Here is a 12296-nt window from a genome sequence, read left to right as displayed (position 1 = left end):
ACAAGCAAATCGACTTTAAGTCTAAAACTAAGAAGGTACAATTTTCTCGGTTATATGAATATGTAAATTCTGCAATAACATTATAATTTTACTTTCGCGCAAATCAGTAAAATTCATGTTTTTCGGCTTATGCGGTACAGTGCTCAAGTGATTAACATACAATTTACAAGAAAATCGGCTTTAATTCTAAATCTAAGAAAATGCAATTTTTTCGGTTATATTAATTTGTCAATTCTGCAATAGCAATATAATTTTACTTTCGCGCAAATCAGTAAAATTGATGTTTTTCGGCTTATGCGGTACAGTGCTCACGCAACTGACATACAATTTACAAGAAAATCGGCTTTAAGTCTAAAGCTAAGAAAGTGGAATTTTTTCGGTTATATTAATTTGTCAATTCTGCAATAGCAATATAATTTTACTTTCGCGCAAATCAGTAAAATTGATGTTTTTCGGCTTATGCGGTACAGTGCTCAAGTGGTTAACATACAATTTACAAGAAAATCGAATTTGAGTCTAAACCTAAGAAAGTGCAATTATTTCGGTTATATTAATTTGTCAATTCTGCAATAGCAATATAATTTTACTTTCGCGCAAATCAGTAGAATTATGTTTTTCGGCTTATGCGGTACAGTGCTCAAGTGATTAACATACAATTTACAAGAAAATCGACTTTGAGTCTAAGCCTAAGAAAATGCAACTTTTTCGGTAATATTAATTTGTTAATCATGCAATAACAATATAATTTGACTTTCGCTCAAATCAGTAAAACTTCTGTTTTTCGGCTTAAGCGGTACAGTGCTCGCGCAACTGAAATACAATTTACAAGCAAATCGACTTTAAGTCTAAAACTAAGAAGGTACAATTTTCTCGGTTATATGAATATGTAAATTCTGCAATAACATTATAATTTTACTTTCGCGCAAATCAGTAAAATTGATGTTTTTCGGCTTATGCGGTACAGTGCTCACGCAACTGACATACAATTTAGAAGAAAATCGGCTTTAAGTCTAAATCTAAGAAAGTGCAATTTTTTCGGTTATATGAATATGTAAATTCTCCAATAACATTATAATTTTACTTTCGCGCAAATCAGTAAAATTCATGTTTTTCGGCTCAAGCGGTACAGTGCTCACGCAACTGACATACAATTTAGAAGAAAATCGGCTTTAAGTCTAAATCTAAGAAAGTGCAATTTTTTCGGTTATATGAATATGTAAATTCTGCAATAACATTATAATTTTACTTTCGCGCAAATCAGTAAAATTGATGATAATTTGAGTCTAAACCTAAGAAAGTGCAACTTTTTCTGTAATATTAATTTGTTAATCCTGCAATAGCAATATAATTTTACTTTCGCGCAAATCAGTAAAATTGATGTTTTTCGGCTTATGCGGTACAGTGCTCAAGTGATTAACATACAATTTACAAGAAAATCGGCTTTAATTCTAAATCTAGGAAAATGCAATTTTTTCGGTTATATTAATTTGTCAATTCTGCAATAGCAATATAATTTTACTTTCGCGCAAATCAGCCTAAGAAAATGCAACTTTTTCGGTAATATTAATTTGTTAATCATGCAATAACAATGTAATTTGACTTTCGCTCAAATCAGTAAAATTTCTGTTTTTCGGCTTAAGCGGTACAGTGCTCGCGCAACTGAAATACAATTTACAAGCAAATCGACTTTAAGTCTAAAACTAAGAAGGTACAATTTTCTCGGTTATATGAATATGTAAATTCTGCAATAACATTATAATTTTACTTTCGCGCAAATCAGTAAAATTCATGTTTTTCGGCTTATGCGGTACAGTGCTCAAGTGATTAACATACAATTTACAAGAAAATCGGCTTTAATTCTAAATCTAAGAAAATGCAATTTTTTCGGTTATATTAATTTGTCAATTCTGCAATAGCAATATAATTTTACTTTCGCGCAAATCAGTAAAATTGATGTTTTTCGGCTTATGCGGTACAGTGCTCACGCAACTGACATACAATTTACAAGAAAATCGGCTTTAAGTCTAAAGCTAAGAAAGTGGAATTTTTTCGGTTATATTAATTTGTCAATTCTGCAATAGCAATATAATTTTACTTTCGCGCAAATCAGTAAAATTGATGTTTTTCGGCTTATGCGGTACAGTGCTCAAGTGGTTAACATACAATTTACAAGAAAATCGAATTTGAGTCTAAACCTAAGAAAGTGCAATTATTTCGGTTATATTAATTTGTCAATTCTGCAATAGCAATATAATTTTACTTTCGCGCAAATCAGTAGAATTATGTTTTTCGGCTTATGCGGTACAGTGCTCAAGTGATTAACATACAATTTACAAGAAAATCGACTTTGAGTCTAAGCCTAAGAAAATGCAACTTTTTCGGTAATATTAATTTGTTAATCATGCAATAACAATATAATTTGACTTTCGCTCAAATCAGTAAAATTTCTGTTTTTCGGCTTAAGCGGTACAGTGCTCGCGCAACTGAAATACAATTTACAAGCAAATCGACTTTAAGTCTAAAACTAAGAAGGTACAATTTTCTCGGTTATATGAATATGTAAATTCTGCAATAACATTATAATTTTACTTTCGCGCAAATCAGTAAAATTCATGTTTTTCGGCTTATGCGGTACAGTGCTCACGCAACTGACATACAATTTACAAGAAAATCGGCTTTAAGTCTAAAACTAAGAAAGTGCAATTTTCTCGGTTGTATGAATATGTAAATTCTGCAATAACATTATAATTTTACTTTCGCGCAAATCAGTAAAATTGATGATAATTTGAGTCTAAACCTAATAAAGTGCAACTTTTTCGGTAATATTAATTGTTTAATCCTGCAATAACAATATAATTTGACTTTCGCTCAAATCAGTAAAATTCATGTTTTTCGGCTCAAGCGGTACAGTTCTCACGCAACTGAAATACAATTTACAAGAAAATCGGCTTTAAGTCTAAATCTAAGAAAGTGCAATTTTTTCGGTTATATTAATTTGTCAATTCTGCAATAGCAATATAATTTTACTTTCGCGCAAATCAGTAAAATTGATGTTTTTCGGCTTATGCGGTACTGTGCTCACGCAACTGACATACATTTTACAAGAAAATCGGCTTTAAGTCTAAAACTAAGAAAGTGCAATTTTTTCGGTTATATTAATTTGTCAATTCTGCAATAGCAATATAATTTTACTTTCGCGCAAATCCGTAAAATTGATGTTTTTCGGCTTATGCGGTACAGGGCTCATGCAACTGACATACAATTTATAAGAAAATCGGCTTTAAGTCTAAAACTAAGAAGGTGCAATTTTTTCGGTTATATTAATTTGTTAATCCTGCAATAACATTATAATTTTACTTTCGCCAAATCAGTAAAATTGATGTTTTTCGGCTTATGCGTTACAGTGCTCAAGTGAATAATATACAATTTACAAGAAAATCGAATTTGAGTCTAAACCTAAGAAAGTGCAATTATTTCGGTTATATTAATTTGTCAATTCTGCAATAGCAATATAATTTTACTTTCGCGCAAATCAGTAAAATTATGTTTTTCGGCTTATGCGGTACAGTGCTCAAGTGATTAACATACAATTTACAAGAAAATCGACTTTGAGTCTAAGCCTAAGAAAATGCAACTTTTTCGGTTATATTAATTTGTTAATCATGCAATAACAATATAATTTGACTTTCGCTCAAATCAGTAAAATTCATGTTTTTCGGCTTATGCGGTACAGTGCTCGCGCAACTGAAATACAATTTACAAGAAAATCGACTTTAAGTCTAAAGCTAAGAAAGTGCAATTTTTTCGGTTATATTAATTTGTCAATTCTGCAATAGCAATATAATTTTACTTTCGCGCAAATCAGTAAAATTGATGTTTTTCGGCTTAAGCGGTACAGTGCTCACGCAACTGACATACAATTTACAAGAAAATCGGCTTTAAGTCTAAAGCTAAGAAAGTGCAATTTTTTCGGTTATATTAATTTGTCAATTCTGCAATGGCAATATAATTTTACTTTCGCGCAAATCAGTAAAATTGATGTTTTTCGGCTTATGCGGTACAGTGCTCACGCCTCTGACATACAATTTACAAGAAAATCGGCTTTAAGTCTTAAACTAAGAAAGTGTAATTTTTTCGGTTATATTAATTTGTTAATCCTGCAATAACATTATAATTTTACTTTCGCGCAAATCAGTAAAATTGATGTTTTTCGGCTTATGCGGTACAGTGCTCAAGTGATTAATATACAATTTACAAGAAAATCGACTTTGAGTCTAAGCCTAAGAAAGTGCAATTATTTCGGTTATATTAATTTGTCAATTCTGCAATAGCAATATAATTTTACTTTCGCGCAAATCAGTAAAATTATGTTTTTTGGCTTATGCGGTACGGTGCTCAAGTGATTAACATACAATTTACAAGAAAATCGACTTTAAGTCTAAACCTAAGTAAGTGCAATTTTTTCGGTTATATTAATTTGTCAATTCTGCAATAGCAATATAATTTTACTTTCGCGCAAATCAGTAAAATTGATGTTTTTCGGCTTATGCGGTACAGTGCTCACGCAACTGACATACAGTTTACAAGAAAATCGGCTTTAAGTCTAAACCTAAGTAAGTGCAATTTTTTCGGTTATATTAATTTGTCAATTCTGCAATAGCAATATAATTTTACTTTCGCGCAAATCAGTAAAATTGATGTTTTTCGGCTTATGCGGTACAGTGCTCACGCCTCTGACATACAATTTACAAGAAAATCGGCTTAAGTCTTAAACTAAGAAAGTGTAATGTTTTCGGTTATATTAACTTGTTAACCCTGCAATAACAATATAATTTGACTTTCGCTCAAATCATTAAATTTTATGTTTTTCGGCTTAAGCGGTACAGTGCTCACGCAACTGACATACAATTTACAAGAAAATCGGCTTAAAGTCTAAACCTAAGTAAGTGCAATTTTTTCGGTTATATTAATTTGTCAATTCTGCAATAGCAATATAATTTTACTTTCGCGCAAATCAGTAAAATTGATGTTTTTCGGCTTATGCGGTACAGTGCTCACGCCTCTGACATACAATTTACAAGAAAATCGGCTTAAGTCTTAAACTAAGAAAGTGTAATGTTTTCGGTTATATTAACTTGTTAACCCTGCAATAACAATATAATTTGACTTTCGCTCAAATCATTAAATTTTATGTTTTTCGGCTTAAGCGGTACAGTGCTCACGCAACTGACATAAAATTTACAAGAAAATCGGCTTTAAGTCTAAAACTAAGAAAGTGCAATTTTTTCGGTTATATTAATTTGTTAATCCTGCAATAACGTTATAATTTTACTTTCGCGCAAATCAGTAAAATTGATGTTTTTCGGCTTATGCGGTACAGTGCTCACGCAACTGACATACAATTTACAAGAAAATCGGCTTTAAGTCTAAAGCTAAGAAAGCGCAATTTTTTCGGTTATATTAATTTGTCAATTCTGCAATAGCAATATAATTTTACTTTCGCGCAAATCAGTAAAATTGATGTTTTTCGGCTTAAGCGGTACAGTGCTCGCGCAACTGAAATACAATTTACAAGCAAATCGACTTTAAGTCTAAAACTAAGAAGGTACAATTTTCTCGGTTATATGAATATGTAAATTCTGCAATAACATTATAATTTTACTTTCGCGCAAATCAGTAAAATTCATGTTTTTCGGCTTATGCGGTACAGTGCTCACGCAACTGACATACAATTTACAAGAAAATCGGCTTTAAGTCTAAATCTAAGAAAGTGCAATTTTTTCGGTTATATTAATTTGTTAATCCTGCAATAACATTATAATTTTACTTTCGTCAAATCAGTAAAATTGATGTTTTTCGGCTTATGCGTTACAGTGCTCAAGTGAATAATATACAATTTACAAGAAAATCGAATTTGAGTCTAAACCTAAGAAAGTGCAATTATTTCGGTTATATTAATTTGTCAATTCTGCAATAGCAATATAATTTTACTTTCGCGCAAATCAGTAAAATTATGTTTTTCGGCTTATGCGGTACAGTGCTCAAGTGATTAACATACAATTTACAAGAAAATCGACTTTGAGTCTAAGCCTAAGAAAATGCATTTTTTTCGGTTATATTAATTTGTTAATCATGCAATAACAATATAATTTGACTTTCGCTCAAATCAGTAAAATTCATGTTTTTCGGCTTATGCGGTACAGTGCTCGCGCAACTGAAATACAATTTACAAGAAAATCGACTTTAAGTCTAAAGCTAAGAAAGTGCAATTTTTTCGGTTATATTAATTTGTTAATCCTGCAATAACATTATAATTTTACTTTCGTCAAATCAGTAAAATTGATGTTTTTCGGCTTATGCGTTACAGTGCTCAAGTGAATAATATACAATTTACAAGAAAATCGAATTTGAGTCTAAACCTAAGAAAGTGCAATTATTTCGGTTATATTAATTTGTCAATTCTGCAATAGCAATATAATTTTACTTTCGCGCAAATCAGTAAAATTATGTTTTTCGGCTTATGCGGTACAGTGCTCACGCAACTGAAATACAATTTACAAGAAAATCGGCTTTAAGTCTAAATCTAAGAAAGTGCAATTTTTTCGGTTATATTAATTTGTTAATCCTGCAATAACATTATAATTTTACTTTCGCGCAAATCAGTAAAATTGATGTTTTTCGGCTTAAGCGGTACAGTGCTCACGCAACTGACATACAATTTACAAGAAAATCGGCTTTAAGTCTAAAGCTAAGAAAGTGCAATTTTTTCGGTTATATTAATTTGTCAATTCTGCAATGGCAATATAATTTTACTTTCGCGCAAATCAGTAAAATTGATGTTTTTCGGCTTAAGCGGTACAGTGCTCACGCAACTGACATACAATTTACAAGAAAATCGGCTTTAAGTCTAAAGCTAAGAAAGTGCAATTTTTTCGGTTATATTAATTTGTCAATTCTGCAATGGCAATATAATTTTACTTTCGCGCAAATCAGTAAAATTGATGTTTTTCGGCTTATGCGGTACAGTGCTCACGCCTCTGACATACAATTTACAAGAAAATCGGCTTTAAGTCTTAAACTAAGAAAGTGTAATTTTTTCGGTTATATTAATTTGTTAATCCTGCAATAACATTATAATTTTACTTTCGCGCAAATCAGTAAAATTGATGTTTTTCGGCTTATGCGGTACAGTGCTCAAGTGATTAATATACAATTTACAAGAAAATCGACTTTGAGTCTAAGCCTAAGAAAGTGCAATTATTTCGGTTATATTAATTTGTCAATTCTGCAATAGCAATATAATTTTACTTTCGCGCAAATCAGTAAAATTATGTTTTTTGGCTTATGCGGTACGGTGCTCAAGTGATTAACATACAATTTACAAGAAAATCGACTTTAAGTCTAAACCTAAGTAAGTGCAATTTTTTCGGTTATATTAATTTGTCAATTCTGCAATAGCAATATAATTTTACTTTCGCGCAAATCAGTAAAATTGATGTTTTTCGGCTTATGCGGTACAGTGCTCACGCAACTGACATACAGTTTAAAAGAAAATCGGCTTTAAGTCTAAACCTAAGTAAGTGCAATTTTTTCGGTTATATTAATTTGTCAATTCTGCAATAGCAATATAATTTTACTTTCGCGCAAATCAGTAAAATTGATGTTTTTCGGCTTATGCGGTACAGTGCTCACGCCTCTGACATACAATTTACAAGAAAATCGGCTTAAGTCTTAAACTAAGAAAGTGTAATGTTTTCGGTTATATTAACTTGTTAACCCTGCAATAACAATATAATTTGACTTTCGCTCAAATCATTAAATTTTATGTTTTTCGGCTTAAGCGGTACAGTGCTCACGCAACTGACATACAATTTACAAGAAAATCGGCTTAAAGTCTAAACCTAAGTAAGTGCAATTTTTTCGGTTATATTAATTTGTCAATTCTGCAATAGCAATATAATTTTACTTTCGCGCAAATCAGTAAAATTGATGTTTTTCGGCTTATGCGGTACAGTGCTCACGCCTCTGACATACAATTTACAAGAAAATCGGCTTTAAGTCTAAAGCTAAGAAAGTGCAATTTTTTCGGTTATATTAATTTGTCAATTCTGCAATGGCAATATAATTTTACTTTCGCGCAAATCAGTAAAATTGATGTTTTTCGGCTTATGCGGTACAGTGCTCACGCCTCTGACATACAATTTACAAGAAAATCGGCTTTAAGTCTTAAACTAAGAAAGTGTAATTTTTTCGGTTATATTAATTTGTTAATCCTGCAATAACATTATAATTTTACTTTCGCGCAAATCAGTAAAATTGATGTTTTTCGGCTTATGCGGTACAGTGCTCAAGTGATTAATATACAATTTACAAGAAAATCGACTTTGAGTCTAAGCCTAAGAAAGTGCAATTATTTCGGTTATATTAATTTGTCAATTCTGCAATAGCAATATAATTTTACTTTCGCGCAAATCAGTAAAATTATGTTTTTTGGCTTATGCGGTACGGTGCTCAAGTGATTAACATACAATTTACAAGAAAATCGACTTTAAGTCTAAACCTAAGTAAGTGCAATTTTTTCGGTTATATTAATTTGTCAATTCTGCAATAGCAATATAATTTTACTTTCGCGCAAATCAGTAAAATTGATGTTTTTCGGCTTATGCGGTACAGTGCTCACGCAACTGACATACAGTTTAAAAGAAAATCGGCTTTAAGTCTAAACCTAAGTAAGTGCAATTTTTTCGGTTATATTAATTTGTCAATTCTGCAATAGCAATATAATTTTACTTTCGCGCAAATCAGTAAAATTGATGTTTTTCGGCTTATGCGGTACAGTGCTCACGCCTCTGACATACAATTTACAAGAAAATCGGCTTAAGTCTTAAACTAAGAAAGTGTAATGTTTTCGGTTATATAAACTTGTTAACCCTGCAATAACAATATAATTTGACTTTCGCTCAAATCATTAAATTTTATGTTTTTCGGCTTAAGCGGTACAGTGCTCACGCAACTGACATACAATTTACAAGAAAATCGGCTTTAAGTCTAAACCTAAGAAAGTGCAATTTTTTCGGTTATATTAATTTGTCAATTCTGCAATAGCAATATAATTTTACTTACGCGCAAATCAGTAAAATTGATGTTTTTCGGCTTATGCGGTACAGTGCTCACGCCCCTGACATACAATTTACAAGAAAATCGGCTTAAGTCTTAAACTAAGAAAGTGTAATGTTTTCGGTTATATTAACTTGTTAATCCTGCAATAACAATATAATTTGACTTTCGCTCAAATCGTTAAATTTCATGTTTTTCGGCTTAAGCGGTACAGTGCTCACGCAACTGACATACAATTTACAAGAAAATCGGCTTTAAGTCTAAACCTAAGAAAGTGCAATTTTTTCGGTTATATTAATTTGTCAATTCTGCAATAGCAATATAATTTTACTTTCGCGCAAATCAGTAAAATTGATGTTTTTCGGCTTATGCGGTACAGTGCTCAAGTGATTAACATACAATTTAAAAGAAAATCGACTTTGAGTCTAAGTCTAAGAAAATGCAACTTTTTCGGTAATATTAATTTGTTAATCATGCAATAACAATATAATTTGACTTTCGCTCAAATCAGTAAAATTCATGTTTTTCGACTTAAGCGGTACAGTGCTCGCGCAACTGAAATACAATTTACAAGAAAATCGGCTTTAAGTCTTAAACTAAGAAAGTGTAATTTTTTCGGTTATATTAATTTGTTAATCCTGCAATAACATTATAATTTTACTTTCGCGCAAATCAGTAAAATTGATGTTTTTCGGCTTATGCGGTACAGTGCTCAAGTGATTAATATACAATTTACAAGAAAATCGACTTTGAGTCTAAGCCTAAGAAAGTGCAATTATTTCGGTTATATTAATTTGTCAATTCTGCAATAGCAATATAATTTTACTTTCGCGCAAATCAGTAAAATTATGTTTTTTGGCTTATGCGGTACGGTGCTCAAGTGATTAACATACAATTTACAAGAAAATCGACTTTAAGTCTAAACCTAAGTAAGTGCAATTTTTTCGGTTATATTAATTTGTCAATTCTGCAATAGCAATATAATTTTACTTTCGCGCAAATCAGTAAAATTGATGTTTTTCGGCTTATGCGGTACAGTGCTCACGCAACTGACATACAGTTTGCAAGAAAATCGGCTTTAAGTCTAAACCTAAGTAAGTGCAATTTTTTCGGTTATATTAATTTGTCAATTCTGCAATAGCAATATAATTTTACTTTCGCGCAAATCAGTAAAATTGATGTTTTTCGGCTTATGCGGTACAGTGCTCACGCCTCTGACATACAATTTACAAGAAAATCGGCTTAAGTCTTAAACTAAGAAAGTGTAATGTTTTCGGTTATATTAACTTGTTAACCCTGCAATAACAATATAATTTGACTTTCGCTCAAATCATTAAATTTTATGTTTTTCGGCTTAAGCGGTACAGTGCTCACGCAACTGACATACAATTTACAAGCAAATCGGCTTAAAGTCTAAACCTAAGAAAGTGCAATTTTTTCGGTTATATTAATTTGTCAATTCTGCAATAGCAATATAATTTTACTTACGCGCAAATCAGTAAAATTGATGTTTTTCGGCTTATGCGGTACAGTGCTCACGCCTCTGACATACAATTTACAAGAAAATCGGCTTAAGTCTTAAACTAAGAAAGTGTAATGTTTTCGGTTATATTAACTTGTTAATTTTGCAATAACAATATAATTTGACTTTCGCTCAAATCATTAAATTTCATGTTTTTCGGCTTAAGCGGTACAGTGCTCACGCAACTGACATACAATTTACAAGAAAATCGGCTTTAAGTCTAAACTTAAGAAAGTGCAATTTTTTCGGTTATATTAATTTGTCAATTCTGCAATAGCAATATAATTTTACTTTCGCGCAAATCAGTAAAATTGATGTTTTTCGGCTTATGCGGTACAGTGCTCAAGTGATTAACATACAATTTAAAAGAAAATCGACTTTGAGTCTAAGCCTAAGAAAATGCAACTTTTTCGGTAATATTAATTTGTTAATCATGCAATAACAATATAATTTGACTTTCGCTCAAATCAGTAAAATTCATGTTTTTCGGCTTAAGCGGTACAGTGCTCGCGCCACTGAAATACAATTTACAAGAAAATCGGCTTTAAGTCTAAATCTAAGAAAGTGCAATTTTTTCGGTTATATTAATTTGTCAATTCTGCAATAGCAATATAATTTTACTTTCGCGCAAATCAGTAAAATTGATGTTTTTCGGCTTATGCGGTACAGTGCTCACGCAACTGACATACAATTTACAAGAAAATCGGCTTTAAGTCTAAAGCTAAGAAAGTGCAATTTTTTCGGTTATATTAATTTGTCAATTCTGCAATAGCAATATAATTTTACATTCGCGCAAATCAGTAAAATTGATGTTTTTCGGCTTATGCGGTACAGTGCTCACGCAACTGACATACAATTTAGAAGAAAATCGGCTTTAAGTCTAAAACTAAGAAAGTGCAATTTTTTCGGTTATATTAATTTGTCAATTCTGCAATAACATTATAATTTTACTTTCGCGCAAATCAATAAAATTCATGTTTTTCGGCTTAAGCGGTACAGTGCTCGCGCAACTGAAATACAATTTACAAGAAAATCGGCTTTAAGTCTAAATCTAAGAAAGTGCAATTTTTTCGGTTATATTAATTTGTCAATTCTGCAATAACATTATAATTTTACTTTCGCGCAAATCAATAAAATTCATGTTTTTCGGCTTAAGCGGTACAGTGCTCGCGCAACTGAAATACAATTTACAAGAAAATCGGCTTTAAGTCTAAATCTAAGAAAGTGCAATTTTTTCGGTTATATTAATTTGTCAATTCTGCAATAGCAATATAATTTTACTTTCGCGCAAATCAGTAAAATTGATGTTTTTCGGCTTATGCGGTACAGTGCTCACGCAACTGACATACAATTTACAAGAAAATCGGCTTTAAGTCTAAATCTAAGAAAGTGCAATTTTTTCGGTTATATGAATATGTAAATTCTGCAATAACATTATAATTTTACTTTCGCGCAAATCAGTAAAATTCATGTTTTTCGGCTTATGCGGTACAGTGCTCATGCAACTGACATACAATTTACAAGAAAATCGGCTTTAAGTCTAAAACTAAGAAGGTGCAATTTTTTCGGTTATATTAATTTGTTAATCCTGCAATAACATTATAATTTTACTTTCGCGCAAATCAGTAAAATTGATGTTTTTCGGCTTATGCGGTAC

Source organism: Bactrocera oleae, chromosome X (genome assembly GCF_042242935.1).
Source record: "Bactrocera oleae isolate idBacOlea1 chromosome X, idBacOlea1, whole genome shotgun sequence".
In the NCBI taxonomy this organism is placed as follows: Eukaryota; Metazoa; Arthropoda; class Insecta; order Diptera; family Tephritidae; genus Bactrocera; species Bactrocera oleae.
This window is presented reverse-complemented; position numbering follows the sequence as displayed.